Below are 27,853 nucleotides of genomic sequence, written 5' to 3'. Positions count from 1 at the left end.
CTTGACCACAAGGCAGCAGTAAAACACAAGCTATTTATTGGGGGCTCAACTCACAGGTTTGAGGTAGGAGGCAGTGCGGAGGGAGCTACAGGGGCGAGGCAGGGGCAGGGGGGGCAGGAGCGTGGACAGCTGCGAGGTGCCCAGGTGACGCCCCACAGGTAGCTGGCGCGGCAGCCTTGGGGCCTGAGAGCACCAGCGGGTCTCATCAGTGCAGAGGCTTATCTTGTCTATGGCGGAGCACATGTTGGGTGTAGGGTATGCAAAGCGTGTTAACTCTAAGTGATTATAAATGGATGCATTGCTTATTTGGGCTATTTTTAAAGCAATTGGATGCATTAGAGTTTTAATTTGGTGCCAGATTGTGCCAGTTTGAAACTATTGTGTACTCCCGAAAAGCCATGTTCCTTAATCCTGTTTCAATATTGCTGGGTGGAATCTTTTTGATTAAGTTGTTTCCATGGAGATGTGACCCACCCAGTTGTGGTGGCAACCTTTGATTAGGTGTTTCCATGGAGATGTGCCTCTACCCCTTCAAAGTGGGGTTGCCCTTTAAGGGGGAACCAGTTTGAAAAAAGCTTCAGAGCCAACAGAGCCCACACAGCAAGAGACCTTTGGAGATTTAGAAGGAAAACACCCCCAGGGAAGCCTTATGAAAGGAAGAGAGAAAGCTAGCAGACGTCGCCATGTACCTTCCCAGCTGAGAGAGGTGTCCAGAAGCCAAAGATCACAGCAAACGCCAGCCACGTGACTTCCCAGTTGACAGAGGTGTTCCCGATGGCATCAGCCTTTCTTGGGTGAAGATAACCTTTTGCTGGTGCCTTAATTTGGACATTTTTCACAACTTTAGAACTGTAAGCTTACAACTTAATAAACTCCCTTTTTAAAAGCCATTCCATTTCTGGTGTATTGTACTCTGGCAGCTTTAACAAACTAAAACACAGTTTAAAAAAAATTTCCTTAGGAGTTGAGAACAGTTTATTCTTTACTGATGTCCCTTTCCTGGCAGGAAGGGCAGTAAGTTCTAGGGGAAGGTAAACTGATCACTTATTAAAGCTACCCTGCTACCAATCAATACTGAGGGTTTCTCTGCTGGATATGCTCAAATGTCCAATTCCTGAGACACCGAGTTTCAAAGAGAGAACGTGGGAAGCAGGAGCCAAGATGGTCCATCAGCCTAAAAATCCGTCTCCCTGAAGCACAGTAAATCCGATAGTTTATAATATTAGAAGTTGGGCAGGTTTTAAGATAATGAGTGCAGTGGGCCGAGATGACAAAGTTAGAGATGATTTAATTATTGATCATGTGCAGACTGATGACATGTTAGCTTTGTCTAGTAGGATAGTTTAGGAATTGGGTGGGTTAGTTCTTGGCTGACTGAAGGCCCTTCATTAAATAAACTTAGGGTTTAGTCTTTGTGATCATAAGACTCTAAAGTTGTAAAACAGAATAAGGGGTTATAAGCAGGGCTAGTTGCAAGATTTTAGGCCTAAGTTTTCTTTTTTGTTTGGGAAGTGCATGGACCAGGAATCGAAGCTGTGTCTCCTGCATGGCCAGTGAGAATTCTACCACTGAACCACCCTTGCACCACCTGCAAGGGTTTTACAATCACAAAATAAAGATTATATAATTATTAAATCAATATAGAAGATCCAGGCAGCTGTGTTACAGTTCAGGAATTTGGGGTATTTTTGTGTGTGGCTATTTTGCAATATACAAGGAGGCAAGAAAAGCATCATGATTCAGTGATCATAATTATTTGTGAATTCCTAGGTCTCAGTTAAACTGCTAGCAGTCTGGGGTGAGGACAGCTTTTTTTTTTTTTTAATGGACCCAGGCTGCTGTGAAGAAGTCAGTATTACCCAGGGCCAGCACACAAGGAACATCTTTGCCTCATTCATATAGCAATCTCTGGGTCACTTTGGGTAATATTGCCTTCTTAAGAAAATATTAAACCTTTGAATCCATGAGCATGGAATGTCTATCCATTTATTTAGGGCTCTGTAATTTCTTTCAGCAATGTTTTACAGTTTTCAGTGTATCTCTTTTACCTTCTTGGTTAAATTAATTCCTAGGTATTTTATTCTTTTGGATAGTTTTGTACATGGAATTATTTTCTTAATTTCCATTTTGGATTACTCACTGCTGGTGTTTAGAAACACAATAGAATTTGTGCATTGATCTTGTACCCTGAAACTTTGCTGAGTTCATTTATTTGCTGTGTATTATTTGGGATTTTCAATATATAAGATCCTATCATCTGCTAATAGAGTTAGTTTTACTTCTTCCTTTCCAAATTTGATGCCTTTTGTTTCTTTTTCTTGTCCAAATGCCCTGGCTTGATCCATCAGTCCGACGTTGAATAGCAGTGGTGAAAGAAGGTATCCTTGCTTTGCCCTGGCCTTAGGAGGAAAGCTTTCAGTCTTTCACCATCGAGTATCATGTGAGCTTTCATAATAACTTTTCACAGATAACTCTTACGCCACTGAGTTGCTTCCTTTCTGTTCCTAGTTTTTTGAGTAATTTTTTCATGAAATGGTGTTGGATTTTCCTAAAAGCTTTTTGTCAGTCAAAGCATAGAGATGACTATGCTTTTATGTCCTGTGGTAATTTGTTAGCTGCCAGGATGCAATATACCAGAAACAGAACGGCTTTTAAAAGGGGAATTTAGTAAGTTGCTCATTTACAACTCTAAGGCTGAGAAAATGTCCCAATTAAAGCAAGTCTATAGAAATGTCCAATCTAAAGCTTCCAGGTAAAGATGCCTTGATTCAAGAAGGCCAATGAAGTTCAGGGTTTCTCTCTCAAGTGAAAAGGCACATGGTGAACACAGTCAGGGTTCCTTTCTCATCTGGAAGGGCACATGGCGAACACAGCATCATCTGCTAGCTTTCTCTCCTGGCTTCCTGTTTCTGGAAAGGCACATGGTGAACACGGTCAGGGTTCCTCTCTCATCTGGAAGGGCAACACGTGGTGAACATGGCGTCATCTGCTAGCTTCTCCTGGCTTCCTGTTTCATGAAGCTCCCCGGGAGGCATTTTGCTTCTCCATCTCCAAAGGCTGGTGGACTCTGCTTCTCATGGCTATATCACTCTGCTCTGCTCTCTTTGAATCTCCTCATCTCCAAAGTTTGCTGGCTGGTGGACTCTCTGCTTTGTGATACTGCTCTTTCTGAATCTCCTATTCTCCAAAGTGTTTCCTCTTTTATAGGACTCCAATAAACCAATCAAGACCCGCCCAAATGGGTGGAGACATGTCATCACCTAATCCAGCTTAACAACCACTCTTGACTAAATTACATCATCCGGGGAGATGATCTGATTACAGTCTCAAACATACAGTATTGAATAAGTATTATTCTACCTTTGTGAAATGAGATTTTGATTAAAACATGGCTTTTCTAGGGGGCATACATCCTCTTAAACCAGCACATGTCCCCTTTTGAGTTTTTAAATATTGACATAAAAATGTTGATTTTTAAAAAATGTTGAGCCACTCTTGCATTCATGGGATAAATTGCCCTTTTTCACAGTATATAATCTTTTGAATATGTTGTTTGTGGTGAGAAACCGTATGTACATCAGAAAAACAATTTCTCAAATTTAGTCCACTCCTATGGATGTGAACCCATCATAAGTAGGACATTTTGATGGGGCTACTTCAGTTGTGACTCACCTTATTCACAATAGGATGTAATCCTATTACTAGAGCCCTTTATAAATGGAAGAATTCAGATATGAGTGAGAGAAAGCCATGGAAGCAAGAAGCTGGAAGAGAAGGGAGAGCAGCAGACGCTGTCAAATGCCCTAGGGCAGAGGAGCCAAGGACCACCAGCCACTGGCCTTCAGAAAGGAAGTGTTGCCTTGATATTGCCTTGATTGTGACATTTTCCCAGCCTCGAAACTGTGAGCATTGTTTAACCTGATGCATTTCATGGTGTTTGCTTTGAGCAGCCTTGGAAACTAAAACAGATTTTGGTACCAAGAGTGGTACCAAATAACCTGGAATTGAGTAATGGGTAAAGGCTGGAAGAATTGTGAGGTGCTTGATAGAAAAGGCCTAGATTTCTTTGAAGAAATATGGATACTAAAGTTAGTTCTGATGAGGACTTTGATGGGAATGATGAATGTGTCATTAGAAACTGGAGGAAAGTCAATCCTTATTTTAAAGTGGCAGAGAACTTGGAAAAATTGAGTTCTGATGTGGATGGAAGGCAGAATTTGAAGGTGGTGAGCTTGGATATGTAGCTGAAGGGATTTCCAAGATAAGCGTGGAAAGTGCAGCCTGACTTCTCCTTGCAGCTTATAGTAAGATGCAAGAGGAAAAGAATAAGCTGAGAACAGAACTCTGTTTGGCACAAAGAAACCAGAAATTGATGGTTTGAAAAATTCTGAGTTTCTAGAAATGAGTCCCCAGAGAATTAGGCTCCACGTGAGGGTTGAGCTCAAAATGGATTCAGTGAAAGTCAGGATTGGAAGTGCAGTTTTCCAGGAGGGATTTATGGAAAGTACTTTTTTCTGATGGTTGGGACTCCTGTATGTTGCATGCAAAACCAAGAAGTTTTTTTTTTGCAAGATCTGTATAAATGGAACCACTACAAGCCTGAACTAAAAGGGACAGATTGAAGGAAAATTTCTTCAAAGGCAGAACCATAGAAGCTGAAGTCTGGTGCAAAGATATCTTGGGTCAAGAGAGCCAGCCCACTCGTGTGTGTGGAGAGGGTGAGTCTGCCCTGGAGCTTGGAGAGGGTGGGTCTTCCATCTGTTGTTCTGGATGTGTGCTGCCACCCCAGTGCCAAGCGAGGCTCCCAGTGCCCAGAGAGGTTGAGCCTATGCCTGGGAATTGTGTGCTGCCACCCCAGTGCCCAGAGAGGTTGAGCCTAACCCTGGGAGTTGTGTGCTGCCACCCCAGTGCCCAAAGAGGGTTGAGCCTATGCCTGGGAATTGCGTGCTGCCACCCCAGTGCCCAGAGAGGTTGAGCCTATGCCTGGGAGTTGTGTGCTGCCACCCCAGTGCCCAGAGAGGTTGAGTCTATGCCTGGGAATTGTGTGCTGCCACCCCAGTGCCCAAAGAGGGTTGAGCCTAAGCCTGGGAATTGCGGAGAGTCTGGCTGCCACGCTGATGCTTGACGAGGGTGGAACTCTCACCCCAGTGTTTGCGGAGAGCAAGGCCACTTTCCAGCACTTGCAAAGAATGGAGTTGCCACTCCATCAGGCCTGCAGCACAGAACATCATTCTACAGGTGACGATGGTGGAATTCATTCCATAGATGAAATCTAATGGACAGTTCCTGCAGCGTTTTGGAATTGCTTGGGAGCTGTGACCCCTGTTTTCCTTCTAATTTCTCCACTCTGGAGTGGGAATATTTATCCTATGCCTGTCTCTCTAGTGGATATTTTAAATGGATAGCTTGTTTTCTAGGCTTTCCAGGTCCACAGATGGAGGGGAATTGTGTCCCAGGAGAAACCACACCCAAACTGATTTTGCTGAGACTTTATACTTCGTATTGTCACTGAAGTGACTGAAGACTTTGGGATATTGTGATGAAATTAATGTGTTTTGCACAGAGAGGAACGTGTCCTCTTGGGTTCCAGAGTGGAAGTTTGTACCCCAGAAAATGTGTTATTAAATTCAAGTATATATTGTTTTAAATGTGGGGTCTCTGAAGTCTCTATTCCTTTAGCTTGCATCAGTTAGAAATCCAACAGAGGTTTCTTTGGAAAAGAGAAGAGGTGAAGAAAGGGAAGGAAAGGAAGGCAAGGTAGGGAATGGAGATCCTCTCCCAATCTTTGCAGACTGCCTCTGTGCAGGGGCCCCCCTTCAACCCTTAGCCAGGCCATTTACAACTCTGCCTTTGCCTTTAGTTCCTGATTGTACTGAACCAAGAGATTAGCCAGAGATGGACACTTGCACTCTTCTTGGATCTTTTTGACCACGCCTCCTGACCTGCATGCTTGCAGCTTTCTGAATTCCCCAGTACACATGGGCGCCTTTGAATACCCTAATTTCCCAAAGAAACTCTCTCCACAACTTCCTCCGGCTGTCAGTGCTCTTCTTGTATGCCTCAATGTCATCTTTTACCCCACACGGCCGATGGTTATTCTTTACACTAGTTCAGAGTACACCCATTGCTTTTCCATCCTGAGTGATTTCCCAGTGAAATGAAACAAAAACAAGTATATTGTACCAATCCTTCTGGTAACCCCCAGACAGGTTAGAACAGACAAATACAAGTCTTTGTAGACAAGGGATGCTCTGCCCTTTCTAGATCCAAGGACCCGTGTCCCAACTGGGAATGCAGGCTGCCATCTTTAGAACCATCACTGAGCCAGGGAGAGGGGTGGAGCGAGGGCAAATAAACTTCAAAGTGCTTCTGCCACTTTAAATGCCTTTTCCTGCATTCAGTGTTGTCGTGGTTGCTGTAAACCTTTTACTGTTTTCCGAAGTTCTGACAAAGTTGATTTTGACATTTTTTGCTTCATTTTTCAATGCTTTTCTGGAGGGACTGGCCCCTGGGGCTGCCTACCCTGCCATTTTTCACTGACACCGCTGCAGGGCTCTGTCTGCTTTGCTCATCTTTCTTATCCTGCAGTAGTAGTTGGTGCTTGGTCGCTGCTCCACGTTTTCTGAATGAATGGGATGACAATAGAAAGACGTGAAGGTCTCTTTTTAAGAGTCTACCATATGCCAATTACTCCTTAGGTCCTTTCAACTAAATTATCCCTTGTCCTCACAACAAAATTGCAAGGCAGATATTCATTTCCCCAATAAATCAGATGAGGACATTGAAGCTCAAGAAAGGTCAGTAACTTTCCCAAGTCTTACAGAAATAACTAAGCATGGCTGGGCCTCCACCCGAAGTGTCTGCCACAAACTCTTCGTTGCTTCATTATGTTTCTCATTTTGCTCTTGAAGTTGGTGCCCCACGGGAGAGGTAGGGCACACACTGAGGCGGAGCTGGGTTTTAATCTCTTGTCTTCATGTACCATAAGGCACTTAAATTTGCAGAATTAATTGGATCTGAAGGATTGGTTACTATTGGGTAGAGTGATCTTCATTTAATCTTGCCAAACAACTTACTGAAAAGGTAACTTTGGAAATCCTATGTGACTGTTCGAAGTACACTTTGGGAGACATTAGAAATGCTCCTCTGTTCTGTTTTTTGATAAATGAAGTTCCTCTTCCCATACCTTCTTTTCCCATTTTATTTTAAATGAAATGAACATTTTCACCTTTTATTTGTCCAAAATGATTACTGGCTCCAAGCAAATGACTTTTGGAGGTTATGGGAAAGCTTTAACATGCATTTACATGTGGCAACATAAGTCGTATTTTTCCTTCTATACAGTGCTAATTCTATCTCTCTGTTGTGCTGTCCAATTTGTTAGCGAATAGCTACATGCGAATGTTTCAGTTTAAATTAATAAAAATTAATAAAACTAAAAATTCAGTTCCTCCTTAACACTGCCTATATTTCAAGGGTCTAATGGCCTCATGTGGCTACTTGCTGCCGTATTGGACCACATGGAACATTTTCATTGTTGCAAAATTTCTATTAACTTATTAAAGTTCTATTAAGCTGCTCCATCAATTTCTGTTCTTGGCCAGCCAAGAGAGGTTTTCTGAATTATCATTAGTTAAAAACCCATTAAGTAATTGCTTTTTTTAGGTTGGGGAGAGTCTACAGAAAGTGGATTAAAGAGATATGGCCTTCTTATTGTGTAGGATCCCACAGAAACATGGGTACTGCTGAAATACTAGACAGAATGGTGATGAGCTTCAGAAATGTCGTATGTGTTTCATTACTTTTAAAAGAATGTTGCTAGTATTTTTCTGTTCCAGACATTCTGCTGAGCATGATACATGCATTTACTAATTCTTTCCCCATGCGAAGTTAGTTTTTCAGCAGAAACTCTCTTATTCAGCTAGTGACATAAACCATATTTTCCATTCAATTTTAAAACCAGTCTTGACTGTTACTCAACCCGCTCAACACTTGCGACCAGTTGTCTACTGGTTGAGCCGCATGTTTCCAGGCCTGTTTATGCCAAATGTGTTTATCATTTCATTACATAGTTTAATAAAATATTATGTAAACAAAATTTGAACCAAAGGAAAGGATTTATTTTCCTTATGATTACAAAGTTCACTATATTTGAAAGACTCAGAAATAAGTTGTTTAAAAATTGCTGTTGGATTTAGAATGGATGGGCAACTATAGGAGACTGGAAAAATTGTGAAACTTTAGAAGAACTGGTATTTGAATTGCATCAAAGGTGACATTATGTTTTCACGTTCATCCAGAGAAACCTAAACTGGAAATTTTAGACAATGCATGATGGACATGATTTGTGCAAGATTCTCTGCGTTAACCTATGTTTTTGATTTGCCAGCCAATTACCAGCCTCCGTCTATTTAGATAAGAGGGCTTCTACTATGTTTTATGCATATTCTAAATGAGGAACTGAGGTGAAGATTGGAAAAATAACTTGCCTTAATTCATACAATGAGCACGTGACAGCACCTGACATGAAATTGGTCCTTCTGAACCGTTTTCTCTTCCTATTCTGCTCTCTATAAGATTCGATATGAATCCTTTGTTCCTTCTTTTCTCTTTTATCTCAGTCACTTTAACAATATACCACACTGGGAATGCAACAAAGCCAGGAGAGATGGAAGCAGGGAAGTGGATGGGGCAGTTGTGCCTTTCTGGGCAGGAGGCCCCAGTGGCCTGTAGTAAGACGGCAGCAGCCTGAAGGGAGAGGAAGGGACTCCAGAAGCATGGCATGAGTGCCAGAGTGAAGGAGCGGGGCATGCCTGGAACTTCTTTTTGCCAATGGCAGCAGGTGTTACTGACTAGTTAAAGGAGGCAGGATGCTAGCTGCTGTGAAAGGAGTGGCATTGCATGGACAGGACCATGTCTCCTCGCAGATTCAAAATTGTCCGGCAGCCAAGGTCCTTCGTGACCTAGCTCTCTCTCCCCTGGCACTTTTTGCCTTTGTTCACTTAACTGCTTTAGCCTAAAATATCCATCTTTCCACTCTTTCCATCTACTTCTTGTCCATTCTTTAGGGCTCAGTGCTGTTCTCTCCTTTGTAGAGACTTTCACAGATGATAACTTCAGCACTGAACACCAAGCTGCTCTATACTATTACTGTCCACCTTTTGGTTATTTGTGAACATTTCCCATTTTCTCTACCAAGTTGTCTGCTTCTGGAGGGCAGGGACCTCCCTCCCCATGTCCCTTACCACTGTAGATAGCCAAAGCCCATGATGACTGAGTCAGTGCTCATCACTTTTGAGCTATGTGAACTATGCAGGGCTCTACTTGTAGCCTTTGCTTCCTGATGTCCTTCCTACTTCTGTTATGATGTAACTCATCCATTTCCTCTAGAAGGCAGTCCCATGCCCACACTGCATTTGCTGTGAACTGGGTTCCTTGATCAGAAGCAATGCTGTGTGGAATACCATGACGAAGGACAAGGCATTCTCTAAGTCCACGGATGGTAGTTTTGGCAGAAGCATTGTGTGCAGGGAAAGCAAACCCACATCTGGAGTATGTGTCTATTCCAGTTAGAACAATTTGCTGCCCCTTCCATGTTGGAAGTGGCCCAGTGTAATCAATCTGCCACAGTGTAATGGGCTGATCACCTTGGGAAATGGTGCCATATCAGGGACTGAGTGTAGGTCTCTGCTGCTGGCATACACTCAGCTGTGGCTGTAGCCAAGTCAGCCTTTGTGAATGGAAGTCCGAGTTGTTGAGCCCATGCATAACCTTCAGCCTTACCACTTTGTTCATGAGTGCACTGGTCAATGACAGGAGTGGCTGGGGAAAGAGGCTGACTGGTATCCACAGAACGGGTCATCTTATCCACTTGATTATTAAAGTCTTCCTCTGATGAAGTCACCCTCTGGTGTGCATTCACATGAAATATCTTCATGTTTTTTCACATTAAAACAGGTCTACCCGTGTAACTCTCCCCAGTCCTCTTTGTACACAATTTTCCAATCATGCTCCTTCCAAATCCTTGACCATCCAGCCAAGCCACTGGCTACAGAACATAAATCAGTACACAGATGCACACCTGGCCTTTTCTTCTTCCAAATAAAATGAACGACCAGGTGCGCTGTTTGAAATTCTGCCCACTGGGAGGATTTCCCCTCACCACTGTCCTTCAAGAACACCTCAGAAAGGGGTTGTAGTGCTGCAGCTGTCCACTTTCAGGTGGTACCTGCACATCGTGCTGAACCATCTGTAAACCAGGCCCGAGTTTTCTCTTCCTCAATTCTGTAGTCAATTCACTGTAAGGAACTCCCCAAGAGGTCATAGCTCTGGTCTGGGAAAGAGAAGGTAATGTGGCAGGAGTGGAAACCATGGGCATTTGGGCCATTTCCTCATGTAACTTACTTGTGCCTTCAGGACTTGCTCTGGCTCTATCTCATATATACCATTTCCATTTTACAATAGAGTCTGCGCATGCCCAACTTTATGGCTTGGTGGGTCAGACAACACCCAGCTCCTGATAGGCAACTCAGGTCTCATGGTAACTTCATGGTCCATGGTTAAGTGTTCAGTCTCTACTAAGGCCCAGTAGCAGGCCAAATGCTGTTTCTCAAAAGGAGAGTAGTTATCTGCAGCAGATGGTAAGGCTTTGCTCCAAAATCCTAAGGGTCTGCGTTGTGATTCTCCTATAGGGGCCTGCCAAAGGTTCCAGACAGCATCTCTATTTGCCACTGACACTTCCAGCACCATTGGATCTGCTGGATTATACGGCCCAAGTGGCAGAGCAGCTTGTACAGCAGCCTGGACCTGTTGCAGAGCCTCCTCTTGTTCAGGTCCCCACTCAAAATTAGCAGCTTTTCTGGTCACTCGATAAATGGGCCGGAGTAGCACATGGAAATGAGGAATATGTTATTGCCAAAATCCAAAGAAACCAACTAGACATTGTGCCTCTTTTTTGGTTGTGGGAGGGGCCAGAGGCAGCAACTTATCCTTCACCTTAGAAGGGATATCTCAACATGCTCCACACCACTGGACACCTAGAAATTTCATTGAGGTAGAAGGCCCCTGTATTTTTGTTGGATTTATCTCCTATCCTCTGACACGCAAATACGTTACCAGTAAGTCTAGAGTAGTTGCTACTTCTTGCTCACTAGATCCAATCAACATGATATCATCAATATAATGGACCAGTGTGATGTCTTGTGGGAGGGAGAAATAATCAAGGTCCCTGCAGACAAGATTATGACATAGGGCCGGAGAGTTGATATAGCCCTGAGATAGGACTGTGAAAGTATATTGCTGACCTTGCCAGCTAAAAGCAAACTGTTTCTGGTGGTCCTTACTAAGAGCTATTGAGAAAAAAGCATTTGCCAGATCAACAGCTGCATACCAGGTACCAGGGGATGTATTGATTTGCTCAAGCAATGATACTACATCTGGAACAGCAGCTGCAATTGGAGTTACCACCTGGTTGAGCTTACGATAATCCACTGTCATCCTCCAAGACCCATCTGTTTTCTGCATAGGCCAAATAGGAGAGTTGAATGGGGATGTGGTGGGAATCACCACCCCTGCATCTTTCAAGTCCTGAAGAGTGGCAGTAATCTCTGCAATCCCTCCAGGAATCCAGTATTGCTTCTGATTTACTATTTTGCTAGGTAGGGGCAGTTCTAGTGGCTTCCACTTGGCCTTTCCCACCATAATAGCCCTCACTGCACGAGTTAGAGAACCAACGTGGGGATTCTGCCAGTTGCTCAGTATGTCTATGCCAATTATACATTCTGGAACTGGGGAAATAACTACAGGATGGGTCTGGGGGCCCACTGGACCCACTGTGAGATGGACCTGAGCTAAAACTCCATTGATCACCTGGCCTCCATAAGCCCCCACTCTGACTGGTGGACCGGAGTGATGTTTTGGGTCCCCTGGAATTAATGTCACTTCTGAACCAGTTCCTAATAATCTCCAAAATATCTGATCATTTCCTTTTCCCCAGTGCACAGTTACCCTGGTAAAAGGCTATTGGTCTCCTTGGGGAAGGCTTGGAGGAAGAGTAACAGTATAAATTTGTGGCAGTATAACAGGTTTCTTCCCCATAGGGACCTGGCCTCCCCTTCATTCAAGGGGCTCAGGGTCTGTAAACTGTTTCAAGTCTGGAAATTGGTTAAGGGTCCGTGACTCTGTGTTTTTGTAATTCAGGCTAGACTTCTGTTCCCTTGACCTAGAACTCTTTTGTTTATACAGCTCCAACAAGAATTTATTAGACTGCCCTTCTATTGTATTTCTAGGCACCCCATGATTTACTAGCCAATGCCACAAATCTCTGTGAGTCAGATAATTTTGACTCCTGCTTTGAGTTTGCGTCTATTATAATAGCCACGTCCACTCTGTCTTTGGCAGTTAAGTGCTGCTACCTGGCTTCTGCCAACTCGGGATCCTGTCATCCCCATTGTGTTTAAGGATTCCAGTTCAGTGACAGCAGTTCCTACAGTAATATCTGACCTACAGAGAAGTGCAACCACAGGGCTCTTGAGGGATGATGGTGCTAGTCTCACAAATTTATTTCTCACTGTTCTGGTAAAAGGTGCATCCTCAGGACATTCCTGGGGTGTAAGAGCAGGCTTTGGGTGATAAATCCACTCTAACCTTTCAATCTCTCTAAGCCTCTGGATCCCCTCATCTACATTATACCAGGGCAGTTCTGGCATTTCAACCTTAGGTAATGTCGGCCACCTTTTGATCCATGTTTCAGCCAACCATCCAAACAAACTGTTAACAACTTTTCTAACTGCTCAAGCTATAACATTGAATGAAGAATCTCTGCTCAGTGGGCACCTATCAATAAATTCAGCCTGATCCAGCCTTATATTCCTCCCACCATTATCCCACACTCTTAAAATCCATTGCCACACATATTCCCCTGATTTCTGTCTATATAAATTGGAAAACTCACACAGTTCTTTTGGAGTATAACGTACCTCCTCATGTGTGATACTTTGTACCTCACCTTTAGGGGCCTGTTGGGACTTTAGTCTAATTATAGGTCTGGAAGAAATGAGGGGTGGTGGGGGTGGGTCATGAAAAGAATTAGAAATATCTTCCAAGCCATTTGCCTCAGGGCATTCATTTGCAGTTTCATCTTGTGAAACAGGATTAATCACTCTAGGGCTAATCCCTTCAGGAGGAGGTTGGGAGGCCAATTCCTCAAGGCAGGCTGGAGGTTGGGTGCTATGTCCTCAGGGCAGACTATTACAGGGTTATCTAGAGAAGACTCAGCATGGCCTAGGGTTTCAACCTCGCCCCCAACATCATTATCAATCCATATGTCACCATCCCATTTTTCAGGGTCCCACTCCTTTCCAATCAATGCCCTCACTTTAATGGCAGACACCATGGAAGATTGAGATTTCAGTTTACGTTGTAAAGTTGCAACTCTAACAATAAGATTCTGAGTCTGATTTTCAGAGATCTCAAGTCTACAGCTACAGGAAATAAGATTTTCCTTCAGGATATTCATAGAAACGTCTACATCTTTCAGACAGTACTTAAGCTTCTTATTTGAAGCCTTAAGCCTATCGCTTTCACTTCTTAATGTATCCAGAGTATCTAACAACAACCAACCAACATCTCTATACCTCTTATTTCCACAAAACTCCATAAAGGTGTCAAAAACATCCCCCAGAGTCTGGCTTCATAGAAGTGAAGCATTAGGAGAATCAAATGGTGATATTTTGACTATCTCTTTTGCTAACTCACTCCATGGATTGGGAGTGTCATTCTGATTATGGGAATCAGAGTCCTTGGTGCCTTTGAGTCCAGTCAGAGTAGAAAACCATTCATAAATACCCATTTTTAAGATTCTGTTTCTTAACCATTCCTGGTACCAAGATGTATTAGTTAGGGTTCTCTAGAGAAACAGAATCAATAGGAAATTAAATTAAATTAAATCGCAAATATAAAATTTATAAAAGTGTCTCACGTGACCATGGGAATGTAGAGTTCAAAATCTGCAGGGTAGGCTGTGAAGCCGACGATTCTGATGGATGGTCTGGATGAACTCCACAGGAAAGGCTCGCCAGCCGAAGGATTCATTTTCTCTTCTGAATCCTCCTTAAAAGGCTTCCAGTGATTAGACTGAGCGTCACTTATTGCAGAAGACACTCCCCTTGGCTGATTAAAAATGGAATCAGCTGTGGATGCAGTTGACGTGATCATGATTTAATTCTATGAAATGTCCTCATTGCAACTGACAGGCCAGCATTTTCCCAACCAGACAAACAGGCACCACCATTTGGCCAGGTTGACACATGAACCTGACCATGACAGTACATATCACATTTTGCCTATTCATTAATCAGCTGATGGACATTTCAGTTGTTTCCACATACCTGCTATTATGAATACTGCTGCTATGAACATTTATGTATACATTTTTCATGGAAATATACTTGTACTTCTCTTGGGTACAGAAGAGTTGTGGAATTGCTAGATCTTATGGTAACTCTATGTTTAACTTTCTGAAGACCTGTCAAGCTGTTTTCCAATATGGGTGCATCAGTTTCCATTCCTAAACAAGAATTTATGAGTGTTCCAATTACTTTACATCCTTGTCAACACTTATAATTTGTTGTTTTCATTTTAGTCATCCTAATGGATGGGAAGTGGTATCTCACTGTGGTTTTGATTTGCATTGCTTAATGATTAAGGATGTTGAGTGCATTTTCATATGCTTCCTGACCATTTGTATGTCTCCTTTGTCCATTTTTAAGTTGGGTTATTTATCTTTTATTGTTAATTGTGAAAATCCATGTTTTAAAAAAATCCACCTCAGCTGACACTGATACATATAATCTCTGAATGGGCAAACGAAAACTACAGGGTTGGTGGTTAATTTTGAAAGCTGGAATTTACTTTGAAATGCACAGAGAGGTTTTGTATATTGATTCAGTTTGTTGTAAACAAGTAAGGCAATATGGTTCAATGCAGATTTAATGGAATTATCTGCCAGGTATGTTTATGCTTCCTTGGGGAACCCTCATATCTGCAAGTTCGTCTTTCTGTGCTTTACTCTAAGGGGAAGTACTCTTTGGGATTCTTTCCTCAGATCGCCTCTTCTCTCAAGCTAAATTCTCTTACCAGAGAGTCTTCTACCCATCCTGGATGATAAATCTCTAGCTATAATCTTTCTTCTGGGCTCCACACCTGTGTTTACAAAACCTGCACATCTGGATTTCCTGTAAGTGCTTTAAACTCAAACTCAGTATGTTCAAACCCCGACGTATCATCAGCCTTCCCGAAGCTTCATTTTCCGTGTTCCTGATTTGAAGGCAATGCAGGTCAGTCACCCAAGTGTAGGAAAGATGAGACCTTCAGTTGATCTGGATGACTGTTGTGACAGAGTCTGCTCTTGAGCTATCTGAATCCTCCTCCCCTTTCATTTCATCCTCATTGCCTTCGCTCCAACTTGGCTCCATGCTGTTCCGTGGTCTCCTAGGAGAGCTACTTCCTTGGCCTCCCTTCCCCGATCCTCCCTTCGTCTACACTGGCAGCAGAGCCATCTTCCTAACATAAAGGGGATAATGCCGTGTACATGCACACTCTTTGTTGACTCTTTATTCCATGTAGAATAAGTCCAGACTTCTTGGTACGGCAATTCATTACCTGTGCCTGCTCCTCTCCTTCCGTTTCCTACCAACAGCCAGCTACCAGACTCTTGCTTCCCCAGCATTTAGCGAAGCTTGTTCCTTCAGGCTTTGCTGTACCCTTCTGCTGGGCATCTGTAGACACTGGTGCTGTGGCGCTGCAGCGAACCCTGCTGCCTTCACTGCATGGTCTGTGGTCTCAGTGGCATGAAAACCATCGACAGGAGCCTCCTCACGTTCTGTACGGATCTACTGGAACAAAGCTTTTCATTAGCACGCCACGCACTCTCACACTCATACATGCATTCCCTTGGCTTAGGGCAGAAGGCCACAGCGTCTTCATCTCCAGGGGCCTGTACAGTTGTCCACAAGTGGCGTTGAAGGCAGGGATGCTCCTTCTCTCTGCTGGCTCCTGGCCATCCATGTTGACTGGACTCAGTGTGAGGACTTCCCTTAGACTTCCGGTCAGTCCTGTAGCCTTCCAGCAATAGCAGAGGAAGGGAGGACATGCACCCCTCCAGGTGGGACAGGTGTCATGGAAATGGCATGTATGTGAGTGAATGCAAATATTTTAGTTATAGGTGTGACTGGTGCAATTGGTGGATCTGCCTCCTCTCTTCTGGTTGTGGGTTTTCCACATAAGTAAGTTTTCATGTGCACCCAGCTCTGACGTCCCCGCCCATCTGGATAGAGTTTGGCCACCCTAGCATTGATTCTGATAAGATGTGGTCTCCTTCCTTGGCTGTAGGCAGCCCCAGTGGGTTGGTAATGATAAAGGGACATGCCCAGAACCGGGACTTACAGTCATAATTTGTACTCACAAACATTCTAAATACCTTTTCTCTTTCTGTCTACTCATTCGTAACTCACAATATCTGAAGCCTCAATACTCCAGGTCCTCTGGATTTCTACGAGAACCTCCATGTTGACGGTCCCGTGATGTTGCTGGGTTTCCCAGACTGAAGAGTCTGCCCTCCTCCCTCTAATACCTGGAAGTGCCTTCCTCCTCACATCTGGGGAAGGTGGCATGTGGCACCGTGTCCATGTCCCCTCCTCGGAACAACTCTTCTTCTTTGCCTTCATCTTTGGCATGTGGTTTGCTTTGGCTGAAGACATGTGAGCGCAGGTGACGAGTGTCCCTGCCTGTTGCTTTGTCTCTCTGTTTTCTCTGCCAAGCAGTTGCTGCTGATGTTCAAATAGTGATTCCTGTCTGATGGCGATGTGGGAAAGGCCAGCGGCGCCCGTCTGCAGTGAGCTCTGGCATCGGAGAGGGAAACCTTCGAGCTTTGAGACACTGTTAACTAAGGGGTGTTTGTTCCCATGCCATGTCCCAGGACTGGAACAGCGCCTGGCACACAAGGAGCACACCTGGGGAGGGCAGGAGCTGGACGGCTGGACTTGAGCCATGCACAGCCAGCTGACCATCGCATTGGCTTCCCTCTCCCATGTCTCATGCACCAGCGAGGTTGGAGGGCCACAGGAAGAAGACACAACATCTGGAAGCATCCATTTTCTCGAAGGCATTTGAGGGGATAAAGCAGAAACAAAACCGACATGTTTATGATACAGAGTAGAATGCAAATCTCACAGAACACTTCAAGGGAAAAATACAAGTCTTCCCAGAATTTTTGTGCCAGTCAGGGGCTACATCACTCTGTGCCCCAAGACCCCTCTTAGTCTGTCTGAGTTCTCTCTCTTCTGTCTGCCTTCTCGGGTCTTCAGGGTGCTCGAGAAGCCCTGGTGATCTCTGGGTCTCAGTTTTCTCCTGTACACAGTAAGGAGCTTGGACAAGAGTAGGCAATGCCCAATGTCCCTGCGAAGGGCACCTGGGGGGCAGCAGGGCTGGGAGCCTGCAGCTGGGGGCACTGGTCCTTGCTGAGCACTAAGGAAGCATGAAGTCGCCCAGTCATCTGCTCTCCCAGACTCAGGCTCAGAAAAAGGTGCTCTAGCCCTCTGCTCTCGGTCTCACTGGAGCTTTCTGAGGAAGAATGTCATTGAGCTTGCTTTGGAAATTATCAGCTCTCTTATTGCAATTGAAAAGTGATAACACAATTCTTGAAATCTTTTTAAACTGGAAGATTTTACTATAATTCCACTGGGTGGCAGTGTTTCCCTTGCATTCCTCTATGATTTTTGCAGTTTGTCTATAATCTCCCAGGAAAGAATTTAATCACCATTTTAAATGAATACCTCATTCTCTTATCTTTCCCATACCATGCCCTCTCTTATTCCCAAACAATTCTGAAAAACCTTTTCCCACTTATTTAAAAAGATTTAATGAAGTAAATGAGAATGCAATTTCCGGAAGATTTTACAATGTATCCAGAACCTCTGCTTCATTTGAGAAGAAGTGTTAAGTGGCTTAATTTTGCATGGATGTAAGTAAATTTCTTTGTTGTAGGTAATTAAAATCATTGAAAACATCAGCTACAAAAATGTTGCCATTGTTTCTTTGTGAATTCTTTAACAGTTAGTATCTCACTCAGTAAGCTCAAGGGGACATTTTGTGACGGGTTCCGTCTGATAAGGGAGGACTTTTATCCTACATCTTTTATCCTACCTCTTCCAGGATCATTACATGTCAGCTTTGCCGACTCCTTTGATGTTTATGGCGTATGTGAGAAGCGTTTTTCTATACCACTTGACTTTGTGTCAGAATTTCCTACAGGATTTATTCTATAAGATGAGTTAAATAGGAACCGTGCACCTGTAAAGCTTGGCAAATGATGCCTCGTGGATGTCCGTTTCTATTAAAGCTTCAGTTTAAAGATGGCATTGATGTAACAGAGAAGCCCTGCGGCACAGGCAAAATCAGAATTAGTCAGCAGCAAGAAGTGCTAGTTTTCATTTTTAAGGAAACCATCACTGCAATTTTCACATTACCACAGTAAGTATACTCTGTACAGGAGAAGGTAGCTGCTTTGGAAAATCAGGCCATTGAAATGTTGTTAAACTTGATGTTGATAGAGGAAGTATTTATTTTCAAAGGGTTGGCCACTTGATAGAAAATTTTCATTGTTTTGCACCAAATCCATCTTTCCTGTTCTCAGGAGGAAAAAAAGAAAAAGTTAAAAAAGACAGATGCCTAAACTTGAATTGAGATGTTGCTAAATATTTCCTGTCTTTCTCTCATTAATTATGAGCCACATTTCCTCTCTTCTAACACCCAGAATGATGATAAGCTCTGTGCACATGCTGGGAGCATTTAAGACATATTTTGAGAGAGATGATCCATAGCTTTTCAGTGATTCTCAATGGAACTTTTGACCCAAATAAAGTAAAAATCTTCTGACATTCCACCATCATTACATATTTTTGAAGTATGTGCACAATCTCTTCACAAATTTCACCTGATTATACATTTTCCCCCAGTTGTGCAGGGGGAAATTGGGGGAACAGTGCATCTTAGTTTCAGCAAAGACCTTTAAGAATAACCTCACAGTTTCTTTGTGCTCCAGTTGGGACGCAGGCGGCTAGCTGGTAGATGAGGCATGTGCCAGCACGACCCCGAGCTCGTGTCCGGGACCACAGTGCGGTCTGGGGCCTGTCCCAAAGCTCCTCGGTACGTCGGCCCATGGGCCGGTAAGAGAAAATCGGGAGAGATGGTTGCTATTTTGTTTGAGAGAAACAAGATTTAAAACATTAAGTTCCAAAGAACCAACGAGAAGAAATTAATAAAAGTCCTGTATTTGCATTAAGATATTTTATAAAAATGGAGTGCAAGAAAAATTTGGGAAGAGATTCAAGGCAAAAGATTTGGGGATTTCAGTTTGAATTTTTGGGCAAAGTGAGCATGGTCTGCAATTGGTCAAAATCTGTAGATGAGGTGAGTTGCCGGAAACACACGCGCGCCTGCGCAGAGCGCTGTGATCTTGTCCTGAAACACGTGAGTCTGAACAAAGCTGCTGTCAATGCGGGACCCTGACTGCGGTTTAAGGGGATCAGTGTAGGTTCTGCAAGTCAGTGGAGGCTTCCAAACAGTCTGGAAGGACTGGGAAGAGGTAGGAGAGGAGTGATGGCATTGCTCTGAATGCCGTGGGAAATCCTTTGGATGGATTCTCTAGTTGAATCCCACACAACAGCCCTATGGACTGGACGGTGTGATGATGCCGGTTTCACAGGCGAGGACACAGGCACGGGTTGCTGAACTGGACTTCTTGGTTCTATTTATGAGTAGTAAATACTGCAACCTGGATTGGAATCCAACCCTGCACCTGGAGCCCATGTAATTAACTGTCCCGACATCCTGCCTTCCAGGAGGAGAGTATTTCAGGAGCCGAGAGAGGGTCAGAGACAGATGGACAATGGTTCGGGCCATTGGAGGGATTTCTGGAGAGCTTGCCCCGGGAGCGTCGGGGTGCGCTGTACCGTGGAGAACTGAACACAGATAGGGGAGTGAGTGTGGGGTGGGGCAGGTTGAGCTGGAGGAAAGAGATAATAAGAGGTGGTGGCAGGACAGAAGCTTCTAGACAACTAGAGGAGGTGCCTGGGGGAAGTTCAAGGCTGGGAAGGGAAGAGGAGAGTCTTGTTACGGGAAAGAGGTGGCACTGTGCCAGCCAAGCCCAGTCAGGGACTGAGACGAATCACCTGACTCTCTCTTCTGGTGTGGCAATTTCCAAGATTCTAAAGCACATTAAAATCCTTTTAGTTTCAACGTTGATGTATTTAAACAAGATGTTTTACAGTTAAAAATTAAATACATTGGGATACTTTTGAAGTAAATCAGGTAGAGACATGTGATGCCTAAGAGAAGGGGAAAGGTGGGGCCTGCTGGAGAAAGAGGAGGTGTGCACACCTGACGGGCACCTGTCCCAGCCCCCCGCCCCCCGCCGGCAGGAGGACAGGGATCTGTTTGGGACGAGATGGGAGGAATTCGTCTGCCTTAAGCCCCATCCTCCACCTGCCTGGCCAGCACCACGCCAGGTGTCCAGGCCGCTTGCTCTGGGAGAGGCACCTGTGAACTTGCTTTCCTCACGGGAAAGGAGCAGAGGCTGGGCTGGCCTGGCCTGGCACAGCCCTTCTCCGTGACGTCCGGACAGGGTTGCGCAGGGGCAGCGGCGAGCTGGGCAGGGCCAGTGCGGGAGCTGGTGGAGCCCCGGGCCGGGAGCCGGGCCTGCCTGAGACACACCTGACTTTGCAGGTCGCCGCGACTCAGATTTCCCACCGTTGGCGACTGGACCCAGTCCTAGGAGAAGCAGAGCCCTTCCTCAGCTCCTCCTGGGCCTGCTGACCACCATGGCGAATTCAAGGGTCCTCGCAGTGGCCAGTCCTAAGCCCTCTTTTTATGTCCACAGTCTGGAACGGCCACAGGTCATTTTCCTCACTGAAAGGCTTTTTGTTTGTTTGTTTGTTTTTTGTTTTTCTTTTCTTTTCTTAATATTTTTTATTAATTAAAACAAAATTACAAGAAAGAAACACAAATATTCTTAGTATATGCTCATTCCATTCTACATATATAATGAGTAATTCACAATGTCATCACACAAGTGCGTATTCATAATCATGATCATTTCTTAGAACATTTGCATCAATTCAGAAAAAGAAATAAAAAGACAACAGAAAAAAAAATTTTTACATACCACACCCCTTACTCCTCCCTTTCATTGATCACTAGCATTTCAAACTAAATTTATTTTAACATTTGTTCCCCCTATTATTTATTTTTATTCCGTATGTTCTACTCGTCTGTTGACAAGGTAGATAAAGGAGCATCAGGCACAAGGTTTTCACAATCACACAGTCACACTGTGAAAGCTTTATCATTATACAATCATCATCAAGAAACCTGGCTACTGGAACACAGCTCTACATTTTCAGGCAGTTCCCTCCAGCCTCTCCATTCCATCTTGGATTACAAAGTGTTATCTACTTAATGCATAAGAATAACCTCCAGGATAACCTCTCAACTCTGTTTGGAATCTCTGAGCCATTGACACTTGGTCTCATTTCACTCTTCCCCCTTTTGGTCGAGAAGGTTCTCTCAATCCCTTGATGCTGAATCTCAGTTCATTCTGGGGTTTCTGTCCCACGTTGCCAGGAAGGTCCACACCCCTGGGAGTCATGTCCCATGCAGACGGGGGGAGGGTGGTGAGTTTGCTTGTTGTGTTGGCTGGAGAGAGAGGCCACATCTGAGCAACAAAAGAGGGTCTCTTGGGGGTGACTCTTAGGCCTAATTTTAAGTAGGCTTGACCTATCCTTTGTGGGATTAAGCTTCATATGAACAAACCCCAAGATTGGGGGCTCAGCCTATAGCTTTGGTTGTCCACACCGCTTGTGAGAATATCAAGAATTCAACCTGGTGAGGTTTAATTTTCCCCTGCTCTCACCATTCCCCAAAGGGGACTTTGCAAATACTTTTCCACTCACTGATCAAATCACTCTGGGATTCATTGGGACATCACTCTGGACAAACCAACAAAATCTCACGTCCTACCCAAGGTTCCATGTGCTTATGTTGTTCAACCAACTATCTACATAAGTTATATTAGGAGATGCACTAGTCAAAATATAAATTTTGTACCAAATATTTTTTTTGCTTTAGTCTCACACATAAGGTGAAATTTTAAAATATTAAGTACCAACTATTTTCAGCACCCTGCAGTAATGACATTCCTTTGTTCTTCCTCGTGCAAAAACATTTTTTAAATTTGTACATTTTGTCACTATCACTATACACTCTAGGCATTCCTAGATTACACCATCTCAATCTTTATCTTTCTTTGTGGTTTCATTTATGCCCCCAGCCCTCCTCCCTCTATCATTCTCACATTCAGCTTCATTCAATGTTTTAACATAATTGTATTACAGCTAGGTAGTATTGTGCTGTCCATTTCTGAGTTTTTATATTCAGTCCTGTTGCACAATCTGTATCACTTCAGCTCCAATTTCCCAATACCTATTTCTATCTCCTGATGGTCTCTGTTACCAAGGAGATATTCCAAGTTTATTCACTAATGTTAGTTCATATCAGTGAGACCATACAGTATTTGTCCTTTTGTTTTTGGCTAATCACACTCAGCATGTCCTTAAGGTCCATCCATGTTGTTACATACTTCATAACTTTATTCTGTTTTACAGCTGCATAATATTCCATCTTATGTAAATGTCACAGTTTGTTTAGTCAACTGTCTGTTGATGGACATTTTGGCTGTTTCCATCTCTTGGTAATTGTTAATAATGTTGCTATAAACATTGGTGGTAAATGTCCATTTGTGTCCTTGGCCTCGTGTCCTTTGGGTAGAGAGAGCATATAGATGGGTCCTGTTTTTTAATCCATTCTGCCAGACTATGTCTTTTGATTGGAGAGTTTAATCCACTAACATTCAGTGTTATTACTGCATGGGTAGTACTTTCTTCTACTATTTTGCCTTCTGGATTTTATATGTCATATCTAATTTTCCTTCTTTTTACCTTTACTCATAGTCTTCCTTTCCACACTCTTCTCCACATCTCTCTCTTCTGTCTTTTTGTATCTGTCTCTAGTGCTCCCTTTAGTATTTCTTGCAGAGCTGGTCTCTTGGTCACAAATTCTCTCAGTGATTTTTTTGTCTGAAAATGTTTTAATTTCTCCTTCATTTTTGAAGGACAATTTTGCTGGATATAGAATTCTTGGTTGGTAGTTTTTCTCTTTTAATAATTTAAATATATCATCCCCTGTCTTCTCACCTCCATGGTTTCTGCTGAGAAATCTATGCATAGTCTTATTGGGTTTCCCTTGTATGTGATGGATTGCTTTTCTCTTGCTGCTTTCAAGAGTCTCTCTTTCTCTTTGACCTCTGACATTCTGATTAGTAAATGTCTTGGAGTACGTCTATTTGGATCTGTTCTGTTTGGGGCACGCTGCACTTCTTGCATCTGTAATTTTAAGTCTTTCATAAGAGTTGAAAAATTTTCAGTGATAATTTCCTCCATTAGTTTTCTCCTCCTTTTCCCTTCTCTTCTCCTTCTGGGATAACCACAACATGTATATTCATTCGCTTCATATTGTCTTTCAGTTCCCTGAGTCCCTGCTCATATTTTTCCATTTTTTCCCCTATAGTTCCTTTTCCTTGCCAGATTTCAGATGTTCTGTCCTCCAGTTCACTAATCCTATGCTTTGTCTCTCGAAATCTACCATTGTAGGTTTCCATTGTTGTTTTTTTTTTTTATCTCTTCTACCATGCCTTTCATTCCCATAAGTTCTGTGATTTGTTTTTCAGACTTTCAGTTTCTTCTTTTTGTTCATTCCTTGCCTTCTTTATATTCTCCCTCAATTCATTGATTTGTTTTTTGATGAGGTTTTCCATGTCTGTTCATATATTCTGAATTGATTGTTTCAGCTCCTGTATCTCATTTGAATTTTTGGTTCATTCCTTTAACTGGGCCATATCTTCAATTTTCCTAGTGTAATTTGTTATTTTTTGCTGGCATCTAGGCATTAAATTACCTTAATTAGTTTATTCTGGAGATTGCTTTCACTTCTTTTACCTAGGGTTTTCTTGCTTGATGAATTTGTTGTCTATCTGTTCTTTGACATTCAGTTCAGCTTTATCTGGACCTCTAGCTTAATTTTTGTTTAACAGAGGAGAATTTTTCAGTTCTTGTTTTCTTGTTTCTTGCCCTGGTTGTATGGTGCCTCCCCCCCCCCCCATACACACTTAGGAGGGTCTACTTAGGTATTATAGACCTCAGCCGGATTTTCCCAGACCAAACTGGCCTCCTATCAGGAGGAAAGAGTCACCTGCATCAGTTTTCCCTGAGGGTGAGACCCAGCAGGTTGAAAGACCTTCCTGTGATGTCTCTGGGCTCTGTTTTTCTTATCCTGCCCTGTATGTGGTGCTTGTCTGACTGCAGGTCCCACCAGCATAAGATGATGCGGTACCTTTAACTTTGGCAGACTCTCCCTGCTGGGATGTGGTGGAGACAGAGGAGAGGTTGTAGGCTGGTTTTAATGTCTTTGAATTACCAAGCCCTGGGGTCTGAATTCCCCGAGGGAGGGACTCCACCTGAACTGGGCCCCACCCCTCCCCTGGGGAAGGCACAGACTCCAGACAAGCCCCCAAACGAGCTTGTTTCTGCCTCTGCCTGGGGTAGTTGCAGCCTGAGAAGCCCTGCGGCTGTATCTAGAGGCAGTCAAGACTTTGTAGAAACACAGCCACAAAAACCTCTGTTTCCTTCTTTTTTTTTCTTTACCCATCAGCCCTGCGTCCTTGGTGCTGGGGCAAAAATGAGCGACCTCCACTTTGACCAGGTTCACCTGAGCTGGGGGCCTATTTTTAGCAGTCAGAATTTGTGAATTAATTCCACAATTGGCGTTTGGTTGGGCTCAGCCCCTGCTGTTGGTAAAGTCCTTTCCTTTTCCTTCTGGGAAGCAGCCTGTGGGGGAGGGGCACTGGCCACCGCGGCTTGGGGAACTCATGTTTCTGGGGGGGCTCACAGCCAGTCCAGCTGGTTCAGACTGGGGTACGCTGTGTGTCCAGTCTGACGTGGCCCCAGGAGCTGTTTTGTACTGTCTCTGGTTATTTAGTGGTTGTTCTGGAGGACGAACTAAAAGGTGCACATTGCTAAGCCGCCATCTTGGCCTGGAAATCCTGGAAGGCTTTTTAAAGCCTCGGACCTGTCAGGGTCAGGAGCACTCTAGCCCTAAAGACTCTGTCAAGTGCCTCTGCCCTGTTTCCATCAGTGTCTGTTTCCAGATCCTTCTGGGAACAGGCCCTGATGGGTGAGGCCACAGTACGCCCGGCAGGGGCAGCCAGAGGTGGTGTCAGCGCGGGCAGGCCAGCCCGGGAGCCGGAGCCGTCAAGTCTGCGCCCCAGGGGAAGCGGCTCCCGCCCCAACACTTACTACGAAGCTGCTGTAATGTGTGGCCGCTGGGCTGGTATAGGCTGGGCTGCACCTAGGACCATCCTGGGCACACTGAAGCCGCTGACCCCACTGTCTCTGGGCCGAATGAGGGGCTCCGAGAGGTTCACGGGGTGGGGGGTTGCGGGCCTCACGGAAGCGCCAGCGAGCGGGGGCATCAGGTGCAGCAAGCCTGAAGCCGGTCGGACGTCCATCTGCCTCGACGGTGTGGCTTGGGCAGGGGAGAGGGCCACAGGGACACTCACATCCACCCTGGGAAGGCGTGGCCAGGACGTCTGTCCTGTCAGTCTGGACACTACCACCAAAACTGCTGAAAGGGCGGCAGGAAAACCAAGATTAAAAGCTATTAGAGCAATTCGATAAAAACCTATTGGGCAGTGGATGGTGGCAGAGTTCTAGCCTGCCGCGCCAGAGACCCGAATTCGAATCCTGGTGCCTGCCCATGTATGGAGAAAAACGTATTAAGCACGTGAATAAACATCTGTGCATGCGACAGGGGTGGAAATGCAGCCCCGGCAGGCAGCGATGGGGCACATGGAGCCCCTCGTTCAGCCCCGAGTCTCGTGGGCTCAGACACCAAAGCATTTGAGTCCCGCCAGCTCAGTGCTCAGCTCGCCTGGTTTTGCCCTAGATTAGCATCATGTGGGATGAGTTAATAATTGTTCAGTCTTGGTGCTTTGAATCACGCTGAATTCTTACAACAATCTGAGTTTCAGATTCTCTCTAAATATTAAGTAAGAAGGAGAGCTCGGTTCTAATTTCAAACAGACATGCAGTGGCCTGGTGAAGCCAATGTTTGGGATGATTTTCAGGAGAATCTTCTTCTTTGAGATACTTCCCATTTTGAGGTGTGCATTTCATGAATAAAATGAAAATAAATCCCCTGAAGTTTAAAAAAAACCTGCCTTCTTGAATAGTGACAGTTATGCATAATTCTGCTCCCTGCTTTTGTGAGTCCTGAAGTCCAGCTGATTTACAGGGTCTCAGAGTTGGGGCAGCAGCATGGGCCCTGCAGGCCGCTGTGCCAGCACTGTCCTCCCTGAGATACACAGATGGGCTCTTATTTTCTGCTTCCTGCCCTCAGCCTTACTCATCTGTCCATCATTATGTTCTCTGCCGTGTGTCTAACGCAGGCCCTGTGGTCTGGCCACAGCCTTAGACCCCATCTGCTCTTTCACGAAGTGGGTCTCGGTGCTTCTGCGTGCACGGACCCGGCCTTCCCCAGGGACCCCCTCTCCCGCCCCCACCGTCTGTGCGGACACCACAGACCCTCCCCTTCCTCGTCTTGAGATTCTGGTTCTTAGCGTCCAGCCCAGCCCGACGCTCCAGACCTCGGGCGTTGGAAACGAACCCACTCACCATCCCCAGGCATGGGGTCCACGCATCAGTCCCTCATCACGCAGCTTTACATTTATTTTCATAATTTAGTTTTTTTCCCCACTAATTGCTTCACATAACCTTTGCCTAATCCACAAAGATCCATCCCTTGAGGGAACTCGTTTTAAACTTCGCTTGTCTCCCTCAACCCAGCGCAGGACTGGTCCTTAAACTCTCGATATAAACGTGAGTATTAACAGGCTTAAATTCTGGAACATTTCACATATACGAGATGTTAAATTATGAGCAAATCTTTTAAGGAAAGAACTATTGAATTTCGGCTTTCCCACAAGTTTCTTTTTCTGTTGCGTGTTTTCCAACTTGGCCCGATGCAAGCCTTCATTTCCTCAGGTCCTTCTCCAGGCGTTTCCTGTTCTAGCATCGGCTCCGCGGACGGGCGGCCCGGTGAGCTCTCCCCGCAGCCCCTCAGCTGGAGCCGGCCCGGGCCGTTCCGTCCGCCTAACGGGGGGAGGGAAGCCGAGGCCGGGCCCCGCCGCTGGTCGGCCCCCACGAGCTCAGCTCCTCAGGGGCCGGGGTCCCAGCCGCCGAGGCTCGCTCAGGGCTTCGGCTCATTTGCCGCAGGATTTGAATCTTTCTTGAGCCACGCTAAGTCCGCTTGCTCATGAGCCCAGTGCAGCGCACCTGTCACCACACAGGTGGGAGCCCGCCGAAGACACAGAGGCAGCGGGAGTTGCCTCAAGAACTGTCTGGGGCAAGGGTGCGATCCCACCAGAAGGGGTGGGTGCGTGGACCTGCGCAGAAGCGGACGTGCGTGCTCGACTGCCCGCTGGCCGTGAAAAGAGCAGTCAGCACAGAATCTACTTTGAAAGATAACCACACACACGCGTGCGTGTGCACACACGCCCATGCCGTATGTTGAAAACATCACGTTGGCTGTTTTCCCACCTGGCGCTTTGAACTCAAGCGCCCTTCACAAAATATTTTTGCGTCTACTGCAGAAAAACCTTGCCTTTTCTCACTCTGATGCCTGCTCT

The 27,853-nt window shown here is 44.8% G+C and overlaps 1 protein-coding gene across 2 annotated transcripts in view; it reads left to right on the top strand.

Annotated features, from left to right (window-relative positions):
* Positions 1-27,853, top strand: part of EPM2A (EPM2A glucan phosphatase, laforin) — an 86,706-nt gene that overhangs the window by 8,156 nt on the left and 50,697 nt on the right. Inside the window, exon 1 of one of the 2 annotated variants that reach the window (XM_077143390.1) lies at positions 4,621-4,718. The exons of the other annotated variant lie outside the window; for it this stretch is intronic. The gene's annotated coding sequence lies outside the window, so the exon portion shown is untranslated. Of the gene's footprint in view, positions 1-4,620; positions 4,719-27,853 lie in introns of those variants that run through there. 2 annotated transcript variants of the gene reach the window in all.

This window comes from Tamandua tetradactyla, chromosome 25, assembly GCF_023851605.1.
Source record: "Tamandua tetradactyla isolate mTamTet1 chromosome 25, mTamTet1.pri, whole genome shotgun sequence".
Lineage (NCBI taxonomy): Eukaryota > Metazoa > Chordata > Mammalia > Pilosa > Myrmecophagidae > Tamandua > Tamandua tetradactyla.
This window is presented reverse-complemented; position numbering and strand designations above follow the sequence as displayed.